The 15,906-nt window shown below is 41.2% G+C and overlaps 1 long non-coding RNA gene across 1 annotated transcript; it reads left to right on the forward strand.

Annotated features, from left to right (window-relative positions):
* The first annotated feature begins 3,513 nt into the window (after positions 1-3,513).
* On the forward strand, positions 3,514-6,142 carry LOC130211381 (uncharacterized). The gene is made up of 2 exons (XR_008835021.1): positions 3,514-3,703; positions 5,912-6,142. It is a non-coding gene; the product is annotated as an uncharacterized LOC130211381 (long non-coding RNA).
* The last annotated feature ends 9,764 nt before the right edge of the window (positions 6,143-15,906 follow it).

The raw sequence follows: 15,906 nt of genomic DNA on the forward strand, positions 1-15,906 counted from the left end.
TATCTAATTATTGGAATTTTGTGTTTTGTGTTCATGCAAAAACACCATAATAATAATAAGAATAAGAATACATGTATTTATATATATTTATAATAATACAAAGGAAAACATTGTAATAATAATAATAATAATACATTTATTTATATATATTTATAATAATACAAAGGAAACATGTTAATAATAATAATAATACATTTATTTATATATATTTATAATAATACAAATGAAAACATTTAGACAGTTTGATGGTTTTCAGAGTGGTTAAACGTATTTTTTTGGTGGACAGGTGTCTTGTAGACGAACAAAAGCAATCTCTATCCCCAAAATATGGATCATTAACGATTGGCGTATTAGTATAGACGGCAAAAAAAAAAGTGTGATCAACGATCCCCAAACTGCGAATTTATTAAATTCCCAAATAATCCACTCCGACACACCCGTCCTCCCCTTCACGTCCACCGGGGGCGCCGCGCTCTCATCTTTTTGAAGGAAATCTCCCGAAAAGCCGTCGCCCAGAAGGCCTCGCAGCGCGGTGAAATGAAACCGTCAAACAGAAGCCGGCCGCCAAGTGTAGAGAGAGGGTGTAATAAGGGCGAGGGGGGGGGGGGGGGGGGGCAGACATTTGATCTCGAGGAAGAGAAGAAGTGCATAAACGTCTCTTCAAGTAAAAAGGTCAGGCAACATTGTTGAGAGGGTTTAAAGAGAGAGAGAGAGAGAGAGAGACGGAGCCGAGGGGTTTCCCCATCGATCTCCATCTCCCCCTCCATCCTCGTTCACTCCGTTCTCTCACTCCGCTGTGAAAAATAATACCTTTTACGTCCTCCTCGCCTCCTCGCCTCCTCGTCGCCTCGCCCACAACGCGGTAAAAAAATATGCCGACTACCAACTCTTCATCCACTCTGTCATATTCATTGTGTTGTTACTGTGTTGTAATTTGTGTGTAATGATTCCTTCTGGTCACATGACAACTATTCCTCTGTCCATCCTGGAGAGGGATCCTCCTCTGTTCTCTCCTCAAGGGTTCTTCCCTTTTTTCCCCCTGAAGGGTTATTTGGGAGTTTTTCCTGATCCGATGTGAGGTCAAAGGTCAAAGGTCAGGGATGTCTATGTGTTCAGATTGTAAAGCACTCTGAAGACTAATTTTTAATTTGTGAAAATGGGCTCTACAAATAAACTGAATTGAACAGCTACAGGGTGAAGTGCCTTGCTCAAGGACACATTGACTAGGACGGGGATTGAACCGCCAACCCCCAGATTGAAAGACGGACCTGCTGACCACTGACCCGCAGTCGCCCCGGGTCAACTTCCTGTCCATCAACAAGCTCTGTGGGATTCAAACCTCTGGGTCCAAGGGGTCAAACGTAGAGTAAACTGAAATCCATTTTCCTTCCTCCATTCGTTTTTCAGAACATTTCTATTGTCACTTTTCTTTTTTTTTGCACTCCAACATGGACATGAAGTGGTCTTTTATTTTTATTTTTTGAATGCATGGGACGTACATAAAATAGTCAACATGTGTTTTTCTAGTTTTCCGTGGAATTGAAAAGCCTCCCACGACCCTTCATGAAATGAAAAGCGGAGCGTTGAATAGATTTATCAACATCACGTGCTTTAGAAACACAAATGAAACCCAATGTTCTTCTATTCATGCCTCTCCCTGAAAAATAAATACCATTGTATAAATCAAAGTGTGCACTTCTAATCCTCATTGGAAATCTCTAATCAATACCCCCCCCCCCCATCCAGCCACACACATGAACTTGACCTTCACAGCTGATTATCATTTGATCTCCCGCCCTCTAAAGTATGAACACATGATGATGTGTACGTTCAAGCGGCGTGTCTTGCTATGCATGCAAAATCAAGACGGGAGAAAAGGAGGAAGGAGAAGAACGAGTGAGATGGAGAGAGAGACAGTGTGACCGGTCCCAAGCCGATACAGACGGAAGGGAAGGGGTTAACGATCCGAGCCTGATCCACTTCCTGTGGATGGAGCGTCCACCTCGGGGGCTTCGGGAGACACTTCCAATGCTCAAATCAATCAGTGGGGGGGGGGGAATCTACAGGGTCTCAATTAGTGGAGACGACGTGTTTCCTCTGTTAAAAGTCTCGCTTTGCAATTGAGGCCGCGATATCTTTAATGAGGCGTACTTTTCAGATGAAAGAGGAGAAGATATAAGCGGCGTGACGCCGTCAGCGGGGACACGGAGCATCTCCTCGCCGATGTTCCCCCCATCAAATCATCCGTCGTGTAAAACACAGTGAGTCGCCCTCATCCGGTCCAGCGGAGGCGGGGTTATGTAACGCGCCGGTCTTCTGGTTATGGGAGAGACGGTTGAGCCGCCCGGCGAGCGGGAGGAGGTACCGACTACGCGGCGGCGGCGGCGGCCATTCTCAAGAAGGTTTGATCTGATTAAAATGTCCTCCGGCCCCCTTAAACCAACCATCAAAGATTTGACAAGCATCTTTTTTTCTTTTTCTTTCAGGTCACGTTATGTGATCATTTGATTTAACTTTTTGGGGGGATTTCTTTTTCCCGCCATTAAGCTTCAATTCATTTCCCGCATGAGTCTGAGCCGTAAGTATGATTGTGTGGTATAATACTGATTAAAAAAAGGTCTGATAATGGTGAAAATGAATACAAACCGAATATATACATATATAAATATATTATATATATATTTTATATATATATATATTATAATATATATATATATAAAATATATATATATCATATATATATATTATATATATATATATATATATATAATATATATATATATAATATATATATATATATATAATATATACAGGACTGTCTCAGAAAATTAGAATATTGTGATGAAGTTCTTTATTTTCTGTAATGCAATTTTAAAAAACAAAAATGTCATGCATTCTGGATTCATTACAAATCAACTGAAATATTGCAAGCCTTTTATTCTTTTAATATTGCTGATTATGGCTTACAGCTTAAGAAAACTCAAATATCCTATCTCTAAATATTAGAATATCATGAAAAAGTATACTAGTAGGGTATTAAACAAATCACTTGAATTGTCTAATTAACTCGAAACACCTGCAAGGGTTTCCTGAGCCTTGACAAACACTCAGCTGTTATAAATCTTTTTTTTACTTGGTCTGAGGAAATATTAAAATTTTATGAGATAGGATTTTAGAGTTTTCTTAAGCTGTAAGCCATAATCAGCAATATTAAAAGAATAAAAGGCTTGCAATATTTCAGTTGATTTGTAATGAATCCAGAATGCATGACATTTTTGTTTTTTTAATTGCATTACAGAAAATAAAGAACTTTATCACAATATTCTAATTTTCTGAGACAGTCCTGTATATTCCGGTGGATCCCACAACAGAAGCACATTTTTTAAAGGGATGTTAATGATCCAATATAAATGGAAACAAGTGGGAAAATGCACATGCAAAGATCCTTTAGTTCTTATTATAAATAAATATATATATATATATATCTACAGGGGTCCAGACAACGGGGGTTTCTGACAGAGATATAAATGTATGTTATGTTATTGCTTACCGTATCTTAAACTCAACAATCAGAGGAGCTTCCCGAACTCCGCGTTCCCACCCGAAGGTTGTGTTATGTGTTTGGGGAGTCTGATAAGGAAGTGATAATGAACCAGACGGAAGGAATATGTCAACTTGTCCTCAGTTCCACTTCTCCTTTGTTGTTGTGTGTGTGTGTGATTAAGCTTTCAATAAAAGGCTGGACCAAAGGGGTGCTCGGCGGAATGTCTTGGAGGTCGTCATGTTCAGAGCATAGGCGACTGAGCTTCCCCTTTGGCCAAAGCTTTGGTCAAAGATACTACGTTGTCTGTGATTCATTTCTCGCCTCCTTGACCGTGATAGAGAGGAAAAAACCTATCATAACTTGGTGCCGTGACCGGATCCCAACATACCCATCGGCTGGATTTTTCTTTTTCCTGCGGAGCCACTGACACCTGTGCAAGGCCCCGACTGATCATCGGATTAAGAGACCGCTCAGCAGTGGATAATAATTTCTGCAGAGAGGAGATCCAGTCGTGGATTGACGGGATCCGGCGGATCGGAAGACAGAGGGAGACTGACCCAGACAAAGTACGTATGGTTTTGCCCTTTTTGCGAAAAATAAAGGTTGATTACGCGTCGTAAAAATAAGCTTTTGCCCTTTTTGCGAAAAATAAAGGTTGATTACGCGTCGTAAAAATAAGTGTGGTGAACTAATACATATTTGTGGGAGTTTATATGTGTTTGTTTAGCGTTGTTTGTTTATATTTGTTTGTGAATGAATGCTGTGACTCTATTGAATCAGCGTCGCCCGACCTGTTCAATTAGACAACCACAGATCGGCAGGTTTGGGTAAAGAAACAAGGAAATGTACTAATACTATACGATCACACCATAAACAATGGGTAATTCTCACGGAAAGCCTGAAGGCGAATTTTCAGGCGACACATTGTTTATGTTCAAACAGGACTCAGATAGTGTGAAATATCTTTTACAAAAAACAAAACAAAAAAAAACAAATGGAAAACAAAATACGGCTTTTCCGGCGAACTAAACGTTTTTGAGATAGAAACAATCTGTAAAAATCTAAAAACCATCGCCATAGAAAACAAAAAACCCAGACTCAGCGAATCAAAACACCACGAACTAAAACAAGCAGAACAGTGGGTCCGAGCAGCAAAAGAGAGGGCACAAGCCCAAGTAAAAGAAAAATTATGGGCTACCAAGAAGTCTATTCAAGGCCGTTGCTATTTTGAGTCATGGGCAATGCCATGTCTCAACAGGAGGGATGGTATCTATGATAGAACAAAACTACTTAAATTTTTTTTGTAAAGCATGTGTGACATGCATCAAGCACAACCCTCAAGGAAACCTAATCATTCATGGACGACCCTACCGCCTACCACTAACTCACCCAGATTTAGAGCAAGTGGGTGAGAAAGAAACACTAGTGGAGTACATGAAGAAGACCATGATGGGGAGAGGAGTCAGGGAAGCAAATGTCTTGCCAGATTCACCTGTCTCCCCCATTATGTCTGTACAGGTCAGCGACTGGGTCTTCATCCGCGTCATCAAGAAAAAGACGTGGAGCGACGCTCGCTGGGAGGGACCATTCCAAGTCCTTCTGACGACTGCAACCGCTGTAAAGATAGCCGAGAGGACCACTTGGATACATCTTTCCCATTGCAAACTGTTCCTACAGAAATCCCGGACCAGTGCCCTGATCCCGAGGCGACCACGAGCAGAGGGGAAGACTGACTTCAAAGGGGGCTGTCCGCTTAAACGACAGCCATCTCAACGTCAGTGAAGAAACCAACAATCCCTGCTCTTAGGTGTCGCCTCGGGTGATGGAGCGAGAGGTCCCGAGGAACTCAAACGAGAGGAGCAATCAGTACTCTAGCATCGGTGTCTGGGCTCACCTCACGGATGGAGCCCATTGAAACGACCGCGTACATTCATATGTATGATGACATGGGAAGACCTGTCAATGCTCCCGTTTAAGAAAATATAACGTAAACTTTTGGTTTAAGCTTGTATGACATAATTGTGTAAAACTCCTCACAAGGAACGGACAATTATTGATGTGAAGCTGCTGCCTAAAAAGTTTAATTCCCAAAGAGATTGGTGTGGTGTTACTAACAAATTATGTGTAAGAAAAAAAAGAGAATAATCATGATTCTGCTTGGACTGCTTAACCCAAATACGTAAATCACATGCTGCTTAGAAATTAGACAAATAAAATGAGTGCCCTTATTGACCATGTTTAAATAATAAGCAATAGCATAAACAGGAGGGAACTGACAGAGATATAAATGTATGTTATGTTATTGCTTACCGTATCTTAAACTCAACAATCAGAGGAGCTTCCCGAACTCCGCGTTCCCACCCGAAGGTTGTGTTATGTGTTTGGGGAGTCTGATAAGGAAGTGATAATGAACCAGACGGAAGGAATATGTCAACTTGTCCTCAGTTCCACTTCTCCTTTGTTGTTGTGTGTGTGTGTGATTAAGCTTTCAATAAAAGGCTGGACCAAAGGGGTGCTCGGCGGAATGTCTTGGAGGTCGTCGTGTTCAGAGCATAGGCGACTGAGCTTCCCCTTTGGCCAAAGCTTTGGTCAAAGATACTACGTTGTCTGTGATTCATTTCTCGCCTCCTTGACCGTGATAGAGAGGAAAAAACCTATCAGTTTCCCATAGCCAACCCCCCGATGGGAGACCCCGTAGGGGGGCTATGGGAGGTAAACGCTGTGTGAGGTAAACCTAGCATCACCATCTTATACAGCCGCCGGTACAAAAAGGTTCCCGAAAACAGAAGGATCCCACAAAGGGATTCACTCTGTTATTGAAGCATCTTTCTGGTTTTTGCTCTTTAAAAAAAAGAGAAATGTGACATGTTCTGCAAGTCCTTTTCTCCACGTCTGTGTAATGAAACCATTTATAGTCCAACTCATTTCTTTATTATCCTGTTTTTGTTAGTTTTACTGTTTTGTTGATTTAGATTACTTCAACTTTACTTCCCTGTTAAAATTATGATTATTTTTTACGGATGCAGCGACCTAATTGCCCCGTGGCGATCAATAAAGCCACGCATCCATGAACCGAAGAAAGGGGGATTGTTGGGGGATGGGTGGTGGGGGGGTTCCCGGAGACAAGATACAGCTCGCACTTTATTTGGCATATAATTCACAAACTGATGCCATCCGAATGTGGAAGGATCCCCGTTTTTGAGAAAGTCTCAGCCTCGTGTCAAACAAACCGACTTTTAATATAATCACAGAGGACTAATGCTGAATTACGCTGATTTGTAGGTTCCACTTTGCCAGCCTTTCATTGTATTTGTCCAAATTCAGCAGCGCAGCTCTAATTGCGGCCCCTCGGGGGATAATAAACCTCTACTCAACATTGTAACTGGATACGACAAAGCTTCTCTTTATTACCGTGTGTGTTTTCAGCCTTGTGGTGTTAGACATTAATATGTCTGAGGAAGATTAAATAGAAGCTTCATTATAGAAAAAAAGAGAGAGGAACGGACTGAAGAACCGGAAAGATCATTGTTAAAGTTTTTGTTCCTATTAACGAATCCCATGAAAAGACTCATTATACCCATTGGATTCAGCTGAAGATTTAAATCGGAAAGAAACAGGTCATAAATATATATTTATTTTAAAAAAGGCTGTTTTCAGCCGTGGACCAAAACCAGTTTTTTCAGGGACCCAATTTAAAAATATGACAAAATGATCATCACAATAGGCCGTATCTTTAAAAAGAGTTCATTGTGTGTCATTGAATGTTCCGGACCATTTTTACTGGTGGTTCTGCCTCACCGTATTATATTTAAACCAGACTTTTTGAAGGGATATCCGTTTGGTGCATCACGACTTTGTTTTACGCACGGGTTATCGAAAACATATACACATGTAAAATACCTTATAAATAAGTCCAAATGAATTCATTTATTATGGTTGAACTGTCCTCATCATACATTATACATACAGTAGCCTTTCATGTTAACTCTGATAATATTAGGCTCCACTTATCAGAACCTTCCGGCTCCAAAGGGTATAAATATGGTCTGGAAACGGGTTGTAACAACAAGCAATGAGGTGCTGGAGTTACTTTGAAGGTTGTTAGACTAGTTTGCTATGAATGATAACTCAGTGTCCCTTCCTTTATCAAACACACACACACACACGCACACGCACACACATACGTACACGTACACACACATAGGCCTACAAGACTGTTTAACCATCAAGCAAAAGTAGCGAGTTAGCGTTAGATGTCAGCAGATCTTAGTCGCTGTTAGCTGTTAGCAGCTATTACTAGCTGTTAGCTGTTAGTAGCTGTTAGAAGCTGTTATCTGTTAGCAGCTGTTATCTATTACTAGCTGTTATCTGTTAGTAGCTGTTAGCTGTTAGTAGCTGTTAGCAGCTGTTAGCAGCTGTTATCTGTTAGTAGCTGTTAGCAGCTGTTATCTGTTAGTAGCTGTTAGCTGTTAGACCTGCTTGGCTAAATATCGGAGCTAACAGCTCACACTAACAAAAGACAGCAATATCAAATTAGGCCTATGACCGTTTATATATACACAAACACACATACATATATACATATATATGTGTGTTTATATATATATACAGGGCTCTCAAGTGTCACGCATTGAGCGTGAGACTCACGCATTTCGGTCTTAACTCACGCACTCCCGCCACACATCGTATTCCTCACGTCAACAACTCATCTCAGCTCGATGCCGGCGCGCGCAACGCTCAGCTGCGATGCTCGCACAGGTGAGAATCGGGTGCTGATGGAAATGTCACGCTTGCCTGTCTTCAAAACTTGAGAGCCCTGTATATATATACACCCACATATATATATACATATATATATGTGTGTGTATATATATATATATATATTTATACCTGAATTACGACAACATATATATATATTTATTTCCTGTTTGGAGCTTCAGGTTTCGAGTATTGTGAAGTTAAAATGTCGTTTGAACATCTCTACTTGTTACAGATGTTGCTGCAGTTTTCACCTCTTCAGACCTTCTCCAGACATCCTGGAAGCAGATCGTTTTTCCAGAAAGACCTCCGCTACACAATGAATATGATCCCATCCTGTTCTTTACGTTTTTCTTTTACTCAACAGCAAATTGAAAATAAGACCTCAATCTGGCATGCGGGGGGAAAGCTGCGATGAGGAAATAAGATTGGTTTGTAGTGGCGTCAGGGGGGGGATAATTCCTCTCAGCTTTTGATTTCCCTGCCTCTTCACATTACATTTCATTGCCTGAGGGGATACTCTTCACCCCCCTTTCTGCTATATGCATGTTGTTTAGTCACGGTATTCACATTTTTTTTAACCTTTGTTCGTTCAAGAAAGCTATTAGTGAGCCTGAATGCTTTAATCCACACCTGAGAGCCACCCGGTGTCTCTCTCTTATTGACCACCCAGCGGGGGGGGGGGGGGGGGTCCTGCTCGAGGCCCATTGACAGCGGTAGCTTTGAGAGGGAGAGCGAGAGTCACTCACTTTTGCATCTGAAACGGAAGCTTACAGCTTGTTGCTTTTGTTTTAACCAGCGGCCGATGAGGCTTTTGATGTCTTCTGTTTGATTTTACAATGTTTCTTTTCTGTGTGTGGAGACTCGTTGAGGTGTGTCATCGTGTGGATCGTAACCGGTGCTTCTGCTCACGCTAACGCTCCTCTACAGGCGTTAACGAGCTAAACTCTCCGGTTGGAAGAAGACCTATACAAAAAAAAAAGGAAAAATAAATAAATCCATTCTAACTTCTTCATCAACCAAACGTACATTTCCTCGGATAACTTCAGCTCCAACGCCAATTTGTACAGATAGAAACGGAAGCTACCGAGCTCACCCACGAAACAGCACGTTCACATGACATCATGCACGCCCGTACATTCGTCGGGGTCGAGAGGCTGCGGCGGTATCAACATTCCCACGTGGCATTCAGCTTCTCCGCCTGCTTGTGATGCTTTTCAAATCAAACGGCGAGCGCCGCCGGCCTTCGGCGTATCGAGGGGAAAAGAGATATCTTTTGTTTCAGATTGTTTTCGCTTCTTCTTCATATCACTGTCACACAAACGCACGGCCTTTGGCTGTTTTTTGTTCCCATGGTGACGGGTTACACAACTTGCTGCCAGATCACCATAACAACAAGCTAAAAAAGGGGTGTCGAGAGGGGGGTGGGGGGGGGGGAGCACTCGCTCCTGGACGAGTCGATGCTCAGGGCGGACGATGTCGCAACGCCGTGTCTTTTCTCCGCTGCCAGAGGGATCAACTCAAGTGCGGAGGAGGACTGGAGGCGCCCGACACAAAGTCCAGGGAGTTCCTGACAAACGTTTGTGAATTTAAATGTTTTTTGTACCTCCAAAAATCACATTTACATGGAGTTGAATGTACACTCCTCTTGTTTTGACGTGAGTCAATCATTACATATGTAATCAAAGTTAAATATGAGAGGCTATCGTAACCTGCTGACAGGGCGGAGTCACCAGAGAAGTTCAAAATAATTGTTTTTTTTCCGGTCGTAGGCGAGAGGAACGTCAACCCACTCGGGAGCGCCGATCAAAAAAAACACGCAACGTGTGCGTAGGAAACAATCGCAGGACTTTGGAGCAGGAAACCAGAGTTCTGGTTATTTCTGAAGTGACGCCGTTTCCGTTCGACCACATTTAAACCCAACCGGGATGTTTGTTTCGCCGTGTTCTTTCCAAAGGAGCGTCAGCGTGTGACGACTCACCGTGAGAACGTCTCGTTTTGACCTTTTTGTAAATCTCACTTCCTGCCCGCCCAGAGCGAGCGCCTCGCTCTGTCTGACGGACCACGAGTCCGGGAGCGAGGGCGCTCTAAACATCCACGTTACTCTGGAAATTGCTCCAAGAGTCAAAGTCTTTCCGGTGAACGTTATTACGCCGTCAGTCGACTCGACATTACTGGTCATTAAAATGTCCAAACCCTGAAATCAGCCCCTGGGGATGTGTGTTTCTCCGAGGCTTTCCTCCATAATAACGTACAAAGTGATATTACTCCATTATAATATCGCCAAACCTTCTGCAAATTGACATTTGCGTGTCGCAGTTCACTAATATTGCTCCGCTGACAGGATTATTTTCTCAATTATTTACTTTTCCTGTTCTGGAAGATGACATCGGGTGTCACGTCACTCACCGAAGGCTACACTATTTTCTGAGTAGCTGATGAGATTATTTTCACTATTTCTTCAAGTTACTGAAAAGTGATCACGCCGAAGTCCAGTAAACATATTCCCCAAATATTGTCAAATTAACCCTTAAATATCTCCACGGTCAGAAACCACTAAACGTAGTAAAATACCTTTTTGTAATTTGTGCGAGACAAATTTTCTAAATAAATTTTTTTTCCCGACCAATACATGTTTCAGAATGGAGTCTTCTTCTGGGCACTCGATTATTCACCATAAGACATCTAAATATTTGGGCTTCGAGGTTAATTCGTGAGAGATGGCGTTTGTGTGACAGGTAATAGACATTATTATCGTGTCAAAATATGAAAATGGTTTTTACTTAATCTGTCGTGACACATTTAATCAGCCGTAATCTGGAGGTCATTTATTCCAGATTATTCTATTTATTGATACATAGATCTCAATAGCTACATGTCCCGGCTGTGGAGACATTGGGACATCTTTCTATTTTAAAAACATGAGTAGTTCTATGTATTTTACTTGTGATTCTGTATGTATTTTATTCTATTTTAATGTGTTGTACTATCTGGACCTTGAGTCTGAAATCTAAATTTGATTATTACGACTAATAGAAATTCTGAAAGTAAATATCCGTGTAGCCCAAAACTCATCAAAAGCAAAACTATTTTTGGAAAGTTTTAAGAGTTTAAACATAGTTTTTTTTCACATTTAATGTTAAAATTATGAGTGCATCCACAAAGATATATTTTAATGGTAATATTTAAATAATAAATAAAAACATTTGCGTGTATTCTGCTATTGTTAATTAACCTCACTCCTACCTTGGTGTCAATTTCACGCATTATTTAACAAATCTAATGTGTCACTGAGACGAGGAAACGTTCATCAGGAAAATACTGAATTAACAAAGAGGCCAAATGCAAATGAATGGTAATTGGATATTTAATTAAATAATGTGCACAAAGATAAAGACAACAATGATCACTGAGGACAAACTCAAATTGCGTCGCCTTAATGAACCGTGACGGGTGTCTTCTTTGACTTCATCTGTTGCCAATTAGTTGGAGGAAAAAAAACAAGAAGGATGTGGAGGTGATGGAATGTAGAATGAAGTTCTTCTAGACAGCGGCCGAGTGCAGCCTGCGCTGCGACTTTATATACTCCCCAAATATCTCAAATATTCAAAAAATTCCCAAATAAACACTTAAATATCTCCGCGGTCAGAAACCACGAGATGTAGTTAAATACTGTTTTGTGATTTGTGTGAGCCAATGCTTCGAAATAAAAGGTTTTTACGACCCCTATATGTTTGAGAATGGAGTCTTCTGATGGGCACCCGACTTCAACGGGCACGCAATCAATTATTCACCATGAGACATCTTAATATCTGATCTTTGAGGTTCCTTTGCAAGAGGTGAGAGATTCTAATGAAAGGCTCAACGTCAGGGTTTACCACGGGGGGGAGGAAACGTCACCTGGTAGAGAGACAATGGATCCAATATGGGAAGTGAACAGGTTTATTAGACATCAGTCCCAAAACAATCCGGAATTAACTTGTCTGCAGACTGGGTCCGAAGTCGGCGATATAGATTATATATGCAATATAGTCAATATAGGTGATATAGTGATATAGGCGATATAGGCGATATAGTGATATAGGGGATATAGTGATATAGGCGATATAGTGATATAGGGGATATAGTGATATAGGGGATATAGTGATATAGGCGATATAGTGATATAGGGGATATAGTGATATAGGCAATATAGGAGATATAGTGATATAGTGATGTAGACGATATATATGATATAGGGGATATATTGATATCGGGGATATATTGATATCGGGGATATAGTGATATAGGGGATATAGGCGATATAGGAGATATAGTGATATAGTGATGTAGATGATATATGTGATATAGGGGATATATTGATATAGGGGATATAGTGATATAGGCGATATAGGTGATATAGTGATATAGGGGATATAGTGATATAGGGGATATAGGGAATATAGTGATATAGGGGATATAGGCGATATAGGAGATATAGTGATATTGGCGATATAGGAGATATAGTGATATAGTGATATAGTGATGTAGACGATATATGTGATATAGGAGATATGGTGATATAGGCGATATAGGGGAGATAGGGGATATAGTGATATAATGATGTATGCGATATACTGTATGTGATATAGGGGATATAGTGATATAGTGATATAGGCGATATAGGGGATATATTGATATGGGTGATATAGGGGATATAGTGATATAGGCGATATATGTGATATAGTGATATAGGCAATATATGTGATAAAGGGGATATAGTGATATATGGTATATATGCGATATAGCGATATAGCAATTTAGGCTATATAGGCGATATAGCGACATAGGCGATATAGGCTATATAGGGGATATATGCGATATAGCGATATAGCGATATAGGCAATATATGCAATATAGGCGATATAGCCGTATAGGCGATATAGCAATATAGACGATATATGCGATATAAATGCGATGTAGGCTTCCTGTGCTCTTGCGGAGCAAGTAGAAGAAGAAGTAAAAAGGTTTTCTGACCATCGGAGAGAGGAAAATGGAGAGAGATCTTCGGGAATTTGCTCCAATTGGACGAGTTTGAACGTTTCTTTCGTGTCAGCTGGTGTTGGTCGTGTTTCATGAGACGGAAACAAAGCAAATGGATATCTAGGAAGATGCCAACGGCAAAAAGCAGCTCATCGGTACCGTGAGCTAAATGTTCGCCATTTAATTTAACTTTTTACATTTTCATTACGGGCATTAAAATGCAGGAAACATGTATGTATTAAACTGTACGAAGGAAAATAAATAGTGTTAGAACATCGAGGGATCAGAGATGAATTTGTCCAAAAGAAAAAGTGCAGAGAAGTAGCTTTTTTATTTTCCATCTATCTAGAATATGAAATGTGATGCAGCGAGTGGTATGTTAGCACAGGCACAAGACCTCGCTAACTCTAACACTCATCTATTATTTACAATTGGATGAGTTCTGCTCCAAAACCGAGGCAATATAACATAATGGATAACTGAGACGCGGCCAAGAAGGACAGCCGGCTTCAGAACAGGTGGAACTTGAAAAATAAATGCTGCATACCCAATAATTCATGATATTCCTCCTCACCTTAAAGTTGGACAATAACTGGCTGGCGGGCCTGCCGAGGTTACGTAATACCCTGTAAAACACGCGTCCTTCAGCTCTCACACGTTGCAAGAATACAACGATGTCGGCTGGCAGCTGACAACCGGCATGAAGTCGGTAATTCTGCATGAAATGATCAAATAAACTGTCGGCAGGACTGATGCGTCGGCGAATAGAACAGAAAATGTACACAAATTCACTTCCATTGCACATGACTATGTATCGTAGCTTTAAAAAAAAGAAGAAGAATATTCACGATTGTGAAAAAAATGATATTAATGATATTAATCCACTAAAACCGATTTTTCGGCGTTAAAATACCTCGCTGTTGTTTGAGTTCGGCATCATCTCTCTTTGAAAACCACCATCATATCATATCATGTATAATGTCCAACAATTATACAACAGTTTTGAGACATTAATGGCAGCATTTCTAAAAGCGCCATAGATTGAATATATTGAAATAATGACATATTTGACACTCTTCTCATGGTTAACCCTCCTGTCACCTTCACATGTACTGACATCTTTTACCCCTGAGGTCAATTTGACCCCAGCAATTAAAACCTCCAGAAAATTATTAGAATTAATATTGTTTCCCAAGTTTAAGTGTGAGGTACTTTATGTTTGTTTGTTGACACCTAAACAGCCTTTTAAAAAAATAAAAAAATTGATATTTCTTATATGTTTGACACAGTGAAAAACAGCCTGGGGTCAAATTGACCCCAAAGAACTCCGATGCGTACAAGTTGTGTTCAGGACATTAAAAACATATCATCATGTGAACTTTATGTTTTCCCAGTTGTCTAAAATAAACTAGGAAAAGTCATGAAATATGAAGCCAAAAAAATGATGTCAATTATTTATTTAGAGACGTTAAACATTGAATGGGGTCAAATTGACCCCAAAGGTAACAGGAGGGTTACGACCTTCATTCTAAGGCCCAGTTGGGTCGGCGGTTCCTGTAATCCGTCTCATCCACACACGCCTCTCATAATGAGACCACGGCGCTCAGGATGCAGGAACATGTCGTCATGGAAACCTCGGGCGGGGCGGTCTGCGTCACGGATACTGAAGAAGAGGAGGTTCAACGCGAGGCTCCTCCGATCCCTTTGGGATTCAAACTCTGATTGTTTTTCCTCGCATCAAATGGGGCGTGTAAAAGGAAAACAATTCAAAAGTGACTCGGGGAAAAGATTCCCCGCATCTTTATTTCGCGATTTTGGCAGATAAAAGAAAGAAAAAAATAAGCGGTTGGGATCAAATATTCACGAAAAAACCCATGTGGATGGCGTATGTTTTATTGATTGAGAGCGGAGAACAATAGAGTCTCAGTTTCATTTTCTAATATATTTTTTTATTCTACGCATCGGAGAAAAACCAAAGCGGAGTCTCCCGCCACGCTACGACGGCGAAGGTCAGCGCCGCGCCGGAGAGGCTAATGGAACGCACCGGAGCTCGCCACTTATGGCGCTTCGCCGCCGAGGGAGATATTGCGGCTCTGGGTTTGAAAAAAATACAAAACTAGAAGGCCGAGGAGACCGTTTGTTTAGGGATCAAGCGGCCGAGACAAAGAGAGAGAGCTCGGCGGACGCGAGCGGCGGTTAAGTGGATGCCGCGAGACGTCGGAGCGAGCATTGTTCTCGGTACATTAAACGCGGCGTGTGCCTACCTGAGCACCTGTAAATATACTCATGGATACTTTGCAGGAAGGGGGGGGGGGGGTAGAGCTGCTTGGTTTTCACTGTGCTCAGACTGCAACAACCTCCTCTTGGGGATTATAACGACAGGGCTATAGGTGTCGATCAGAATGGGATTTTTTCCGAGTGCTAAGTATTGAGAAGTCCCGAGCATCGAAACTGGCATCGAACGCAACCACATCGCCCTAATCATGCAGATTCCTGAGGCGAAAAAAAACAAGTCGATCGTGAGAGACGCTCGGTTTCAGGGCGGCGATGACGTCATCGTCTTCATTCGATGGCTCAAGACT

Source organism: Pseudoliparis swirei, chromosome 3 (genome assembly GCF_029220125.1).
Source record: "Pseudoliparis swirei isolate HS2019 ecotype Mariana Trench chromosome 3, NWPU_hadal_v1, whole genome shotgun sequence".
In the NCBI taxonomy this organism is placed as follows: domain Eukaryota; kingdom Metazoa; phylum Chordata; class Actinopteri; order Perciformes; family Liparidae; genus Pseudoliparis; species Pseudoliparis swirei.